Source organism: Opisthocomus hoazin, chromosome 6 (assembly GCF_030867145.1).
Source record: "Opisthocomus hoazin isolate bOpiHoa1 chromosome 6, bOpiHoa1.hap1, whole genome shotgun sequence".
NCBI lineage: Eukaryota > Metazoa > Chordata > Aves > Opisthocomiformes > Opisthocomidae > Opisthocomus > Opisthocomus hoazin.
The window spans coordinates 47,046,602-47,054,220 of NC_134419.1; the positions used below are offsets into that span (position 1 = coordinate 47,046,602).

Consider the following 7,619-nt stretch of genomic DNA (forward strand, 5'->3'; position numbering starts at 1 on the left):
ATCACAGACCTCTTCATACAGCCTACCCTTCCTCTGAAATTTTCTATATTGTTGGGTTCGGGTTTTTTTTTAACGGCAAAAATAAATGTGACATGAAAAATAAATGTTATTTTCCTGCCCTCAGCAGAAAGAACTTGTGCTTGCATTCTCATATAGTTAAATTTGCATTTGAAAACTGTTTATATGTAATGGCCCCTTGTCAGTATTCTCACTCAGAAATGTTCTTCTGATTCCTTGGCATCTCTTTCTGTCCCACTTCGTGGGGACTTTGGTCTCCAGCAGACACCATCGGAGAACAAACTAGCTGAAAGAGGCTAGTGGAATTTGAGTTGCATAGGGATGATAAATTAATTATGCATAAACTGTCTACTTTTTTTCCAATAAGGCCATATGCTCTTTTAAATATATAGAATTATGGCATTAGATAGGTAATAATCCTTGATTTCTCTCAGTAGCCTTAACTGAACTATGAGATAGAATTGCTCCTCTGGAAGCAAACTGCCTGTTTTAGCTTGCCAGAAGGAAATCCATTCATCCAGCCAGGCAACTGCAGGAGCAGGGCAGAACAGGAATCTGAGCAGTATTTTCAACAGTACTATTTTTTAACGTGTAGAAACTTTTCTTCTTCTTTATACGCATCATCAGAACAATGCCTCCAATTTGGAATTTGGGAATTTTTTTGAGGGAGGGAGTTTTGGAAGTGGCCCACTGTCACTAGAAAATACAATAAATATTGCTGTGTTTAGAACCTGGATTTCTGTCTGTGTAGTTCGTATGTACAAAAGTTCTACTGTGTCCACTCTTCTTCTTGAGGATTTACTTTTGTCAATGCATGTTGTTTAGATTTTCATTATCTCAGTTCTTATGCTCTTCTGAAAACTGAAATACTTGAAGTGCATCCTATTTTTTTCAAATTTAAACATTTTTCATTTGTAAACAGTACTACTTGGAGTCTGTTGAGAAAGGCATATGTGAGCAAGTCTAATGCAAGTTATTTTACTCCTGCATATCCATAACCTAATCTTGTTCTCAGTTCAGGTGACGTCCCTGTTTATCCTTGTTCCAGTGTATTAAGCTATGATCAGACTTTCAGTGTGGAGACCTCAGGAAAACAGGTACTGGTCAGTAGAGGCTTGATCTATGTGTATTATGCTTATGCGGCTGTGCTTTAAATTAAAAAAGGGCAAGTTCTCGAAGACAGGATAATGCCCACATTATGGGCAAACTTCCCTCAGCAGTGATCTTTCTTTGACAATATTTTGAGAACTTATGTTTCCCTCTCAGTCTTTTCATTGATAGCCAGATGCCAGGGAGTGCTAGAAGTAGATAGCCAAGAGTAATTACAGGTATCCTGGTGAGAGCCCGTGTTATGACTCTGATTGTAAAAATATTTGAAATTTTCATCAGATATGTAACATTAAAAGCATGCCAGATAAATTGGGGGGGGGGGGGGGGGAATGGCTGAGTTGTTTAACATCTTAACTAAAAGAAGAAAAATAAGTGCATCAAAGAAGCTTAAAAAGCAAATCTGTTTGCTGTTTTTTCATCAAATATTAACTGGATCCTGAGGGGGTTTTATTATCCAGATGAAAATATTGGGCTTATTTATCAGAGCGCAGAGGCTTACATTGAAATGATAGTCTTGTATGCAATCATCACGGCATGGTTTACATCAGAGACCTTGAAACTGGTGAGCTGATTGAAGCCTTCCGCTTGGCTGTGATCCTAGAAGCCCTGGTAGCGTGTGTTCAACTCTTCATACCGCACTTCCGCAGCACTTCATCAAGAACAGGGCCTTTGACTGTAAACTCGTTTTGCCAGGGTCTTTGATTCCTTGTGTGCACCATGTGGCTGCTATCCATTTACAAATAAAGAAAAATTAAAATTGGTTTATGACCTGTTATTATTATTATAACTGGGTTCTGCTATTAGCTAGGTCTAAACGTTTTTATATATTCCACACCCCTGTTGCCGTTTGAGATTTTTAACTGTTGTTTCCTTGTACGTTAATAATTTCCTTGTGTAATTGTTCCCAAGAGAATGCGCTGAAAGAATTATGAATTAATTTGCATCTTTTAATGTACTAACAAACTTCCCAAGAAGAAAATTTCACTCCATCCAAGTGGAAACCAATCACTTTAAATCAAAGCTCACTGAATTTCAAAGAGGGGGTTTTTTTCTGGAAGTTGCAGAAGAACAGTGCCCTGCATGTTAAAAGTAATTAGAAAGCACAAGCAGCAATTTTAGAACAAGCCCCGGGTCATTTTTTGCTGCAGTACAGAGTTCACAGGCATTTAGGAAAATGAGTATTTGTTGTATTTAAACAAAATGAATAGCAATTTCTTGGAGGTTGAGAGGTTTCATGCTATAAACGTAGATTTCGCCCTTTCATCGAAAAATATTTTTAAACTGTTTTAGCTTTTTTTATCGTCTGATGTAAATAAATAATTCATGCTATAGACTCTAAAACATAGATCAAGAAAAAGAAATGTCCTTTTATGTACAATTTATTCAAATAGAATCTTCAGTGAACAAAATGTTCTACCTTATGCATTCATTTATAACGGTACAATGTCAGGTCCTTGTTCACCAAAGCACTCATCTTCATTTATCTCTGAGCACTTGAGTAACCAAAGCACTACCCCTGAGTAACTAAAGCAACAGTTCAGAGCACGTGCTCTAAGTGAAATAGATTAGAGTGCTGTTCCGAGTAGTATTGTCGTTACTCACAAGCTACAGTGATTTACTGAACTGGAGATTTGACACTCCAGTTTATATACCTTCATGTATTTAAACCTTGGTTAAATTTGGGAATAAAAATGAATGCTCTAGACCTCATTTTCCAAATGAGATGTAAAATGCATATTTTCCATTAAATATAAGACTTGATATCAAACCTCATTTTTGCAGTTTATTTTAGTAGTTGATAAAGTTTAGCATTAACAGTTGGCAGGTCAAAAAGAATCATTTAAATGGCTATAGGCCTAGGCCAGGATGAATCCCACAGCATGTTTTAAAGGAAAATGCTCTTTAGTATCAAAATCCCTGTTTAATGTCTGAAAAAAGTAAGCAGACTTCTTGTGAAGAAAATAAAGCGAGGGATTGCAACTGCTGTTAACCAAGAGCTGATTACATTTTTGCAGCTGGTATGGGAAGGGACTGGTGAAGGTCAGGGAGAAAGCAAGGATAAAGCACAGCAGGCTTGGAAGCAGACCACAGAGTGTTAGAATTGCGGTCAAGATGAGGCCTGGGGGAAAGCTGGCAGTGGCAAGGAAAGGCCTGGGTGCTTGCAGTGACCAGAGAAAGACCAGAGTTAGGAGGAAAAGGCTGTGCTAGGTAAAACACGGGAGTACTGCTCAGGAGGCTGTGGCAGAGGTAGCTGTGCCTCTTCCCTAAGGAAACAGATGCAGCTTAGAGGCAGGAGTTCATCACGATTATTGGTATGGCCATAGGGAATCCACCCCGCAAAAAAAAATACAAAAAATACAAAAAATAGCTGCTAGAAAGCTATGACCTAGTTGCCCTTACTGAAACTTGGTGGGATGAGTCCCATGGCTGGAGTGCAGCTATCGATGGCTGCAGGCTGCTTGGAAGGGACAGACGAGGAAGGAGGAGAAGAGGGGTTGCCCTCGATAGCAAGAAACGGACTGAGTGTGAAAAGCTGTCTCTGAAGAATAGCCACGAGCAGGTCAAAAGCTCCTGGGTAAGAATCAGAGACCCAGGCAACAAAGGTAACCTTGTGGTTGGTGTCTACTCCAGGCCATGTGATCAAGGGGAGTCTACTGATGAAGCCTTCTTCCTCCAGCTCCAGGAGGCATCGTGCTCGCAGGCTCCCATCCTGCCGGGGGACATCAACCACCCTGACACCTCTGGAAAAGCAGCACGGTGAGCTGTAGGCAATCCAGGAGACTCCTGGAGTGCATTGAGGATAACTTCTTCAGCCAGGTAATAGACAGCCCTACCAGAGGGGATGCGATACTGGACCTGCTGGTCACCAAGGCAAGGGAGCTAATCAGTGACGTCAAGATTGGAGGCAGCCTGGGCTGCAGTGATCACGCACTGGTGGAGTTTGCACTCCTGAGGGAGATGGGTCAGGCGAAGAGTAAAGTCAGGACCCTGAATTTTAGGAAAGCCAACCTCCAGCTCTTCAAAGAGTCACTCTGTGACTCCCTGGGAAACTGCAAACAGGGAGAGGGGAGCAGAACAGAGCTGGCAGATCTTTACAGATGCTTTCCACAGAGTGCAAGATCTCAAAACACCACTTTTTACACGCACAAAAATCCAGCCAGCTCTTAACCCAGAAGACATTGCTTTACACCAGAAGTGCCTGCCAGAACCCATTCATTTCATTTTAGCAAGACAGATGAAACACGTGAAATTCCTTATGGCTGATGCTTGTTATGGCAGTGCATAGGAAATTTCCTCACAAACACGCGCATACTTTTTCTCCAGTTCCAGACACAATATCACTACATTGAAGTTGCTTTGCTTAATGTAAATATACAAGAGGCAAGTCCTCAAAATACACGAGCTGCAGTCCAAATTTCAGTACAATGCTTTTTAAAACGAACGAGGTGCAAACTTTGTAACAGAAATGAGTGAAGACACTAACCTCGGTGTCAGCACAGTTCAGTTCCGCTGTCATGAAGAAACGGTCTGGCTGAAATCTTTTGAGATCTGGCTGAATAGACAAAGACCTCCAAAACTCTCACACCTGTAGAAAATATTGACACTGCTTCACTTTTGGCATATCCCAGCCTGTTCTTGTTCCATGCAGAAATCTTGTTCAGATTTCTGCATGGAAGGACCTATATACAACTACTTTATCCTTCCATGGTGAAGTAACATTCTGTTTAATGGCATTTTTTTTCTTGCCAGGCTTCGAGAAAGACATCAGTACTGTCTCCCCAGATTCCCTCTGCACTGCACTGTTTTATGATACCTAATCTAAAATAAGAACATGATTCTTAATGAATATGTGTTTGTCAAATGAACAGCAGGAACAGCTTAAGTCCAAAAGTCCCCTGTAATCTGTTGGGAGAGATATCTGGAGTGCTAGCATCAGCACAGCCAGAAAACCTTCAAAATATTTTTCTTCAGCTCTAATTTGAAAAATTTCAACAGTGAAGTTTACTCTAAGGAGAAATTGTGCTAACCACGGATTTATTTATTTTCTGCTGATGAACACAGCCATGTGAACAACTGACAGAGATGTCTTTTTCTGCAGGAGGATGTCAGAGCTGCGGAGTTAAAAGCTTAAGCTTCAAAAATTGACACTGACCCTATTTATTAACACAATAGTGAGCTGCTTGTGGCTCAGTGCAGCTTTCCAGGATTGCACTGGGCTAAACGTAAGAGTTTTTACCTGTCTCATTTCAGGTGGCTGGCGAGGCAGAGCGCGCAGCTGGAAATATGTCACGTGGTATCTCCTGGAAGATGACCGCATTGCTTGCCATCCTCACCTTCGTGGCAAGACAACAAAATCCCTTAAGAAACCATTTACCTGTAAGAAGAGACCGACTTTACTGTTTGAAAACAGATGATGTTTTTCATACAGGACTTGAGGAGGGGAGTTTGGACTAGTCTCCTTGGGAGTCAGGCAGTCGGATCAGCTTTGCCCCTTGGGGGTATCCGCCATCCCTTACACCCTGGCAGCAGCCCTTGATGGGAAATCCCACTCCTGGGAACTAGCAAGGCTGGGAAGCAGGCAAAGGGCTGCTCCCTCACCTGGGTCCTGCCCGGCGGAGAGCCTGCCATGCCCATGTCACACATCCCTTCGGGATGCTCAAGGCCATTCTCAGTGGGGCTTTCTGATCTTGCAAAATTTCTAATTAGGCATTAACCCTTTAATATATAACTGTACTTGATCCGGCCTAGAGAACTACAAGGTTTCCAGCAAAAGCAAAATGTGTTGTGGCTGAAAACATGGCCTACTGAAATTAAAATTGTAAGAAATTTTTATGTCAGTACAAGTTTTCCTGTTTACACTTTTGATTTCTGAGGAATTGTTCACCTGTTTTCAAAAAACAGTATCTCTGTGGGTTTTTTTCTTTTTTTGGTATTTTTTTTCTTTGGAAATACCATCTTTTTTTACATATGGCCTGGAGAAAACGTTTACTGTTTTCTAAACACCTCTTACTGGTGCATATCAGTCCTGAAAAAACAGAAGTGCTTCAGATCCTTCAGGTATCATCGTTATGTTAATACTTTATAGGCTTACAGAACAGCTGAGGTTGGCAGGGACCTCTGGGGTCATCTAGGGCAACCCCGCTGCACAAGCAGGTTGCTCAGGACTGTGTCCAGTCAGCTTTTGAAAATCTCCACAGATGGAGACTCCACTATGCTCTGAGCAACCTGTTCCACTGTTCAATCACCCTTATAGTAAAAAAAAAAAAAAAAAAAGAATTTTTTTTTTAAATCCTATGTTTGAACAGAGTGTATTGTATTTCAGTTTGTGTCCATTGCCTCTTGTCCTGTCCCTGGAAGTCACTGAGAAGAGTCTGGCTCCTTCTCCTTTACTCCCTGCCATCAGGTATTCATACACATTGACAAGATCCCCTCAGCTCTCTCTTCTCCAGATTGAACAGTCCCACTTCTCTCAGCCCGTCCTCACATGAGAGATGCTCCAGTCACTTAATCACCAGTGTGGCCCCTTGCTGGACCCTCTCCAGCGTGCTTTCTTGTACCGGGGAGCCCAGCACTGCGCACAGTACTCCAGCTGTGGCCTCACCAGTGCTGAGCAGAGGGAAAGGATCACCTCCCTTGAGTTGCTAGCAACGCTCTGCCTAACACAGCCCACAGTGCTGCTGGCCACCTTTGCCCCAAAGGCACATTGGAGGTTCGTGTCTAACTTGTGTGCGCCAGCACCTTTCCTGCCCATGTGCTCCCCAGCTGGGCAGCCCCAGACTGTGCTGGTGGATGGGGTTGCTCCTCCCCAGGCGCAGAGCTCTGCACTCCCTTTTGTTGAATGGCCTGACATTCCTGTTTGCCCAATTCTCCAGCCAGTCGGCATCCCTCTGGATGGCAGCACAGCCATCTGGTGTATCACCCACCCCTCCCAGTTTTGTATCATCTGCAAACCTGAGGGCACGGTCTGTCCCATCTTCCAGGTTACTAACGAAGATGCTAAACAGCACTGGACCCAGATCCAGGTGTTGGCCTCCGTGCATTTGAACACTATCCCACGAAGGAACAGCGCATGAGAGTCAAAAAGCAAATTTTTATGTCTGCATTTGGCTGCCGTCTCACCAACAAGCCTCACTGCCATGCTGTTACCCGAGCTTTTGTCAGCATGAGCTTGAACTACTGCAAAAGCACGGCCAGCTGCTTTGAAGCTCTGCAGTAATACCAGGAGGCGCAGTGACTGAAGCTATTGCATCCCGTCCGAGAGAACGGCCATGTTACAGTGGCACCGACAGACAGGAGCCAACCTGCTGGTTTCATCTCAAAAACTCTTTGATGGTTTGGGACTTGTTTTCATCAGAGGCCACTGTTTCCCCACTCATGCACTGATTTTGCTAGCTAGGGCATTCACATGTGTTGACCGTCTAGTAGAACAGGAGTATCTGCTGGCCAGCAAGTTTCTGTGAAAAATCCTCAACACCTGAATTGGCTGCAGT

General features: G+C 43.0%; 1 long non-coding RNA gene across 1 annotated transcript; it reads left to right on the forward strand.

Annotated features, from left to right (window-relative positions):
- The first annotated feature begins 3,769 nt into the window (after positions 1 to 3,769).
- On the forward strand, positions 3,770 to 7,416 carry LOC142361775 (uncharacterized). Its single transcript, XR_012764381.1, has 4 exons — positions 3,770 to 3,885; positions 5,380 to 5,505; positions 6,452 to 6,532; positions 7,110 to 7,416. It is a non-coding gene; the product is annotated as an uncharacterized LOC142361775 (long non-coding RNA).
- The last annotated feature ends 203 nt before the right edge of the window (positions 7,417 to 7,619 follow it).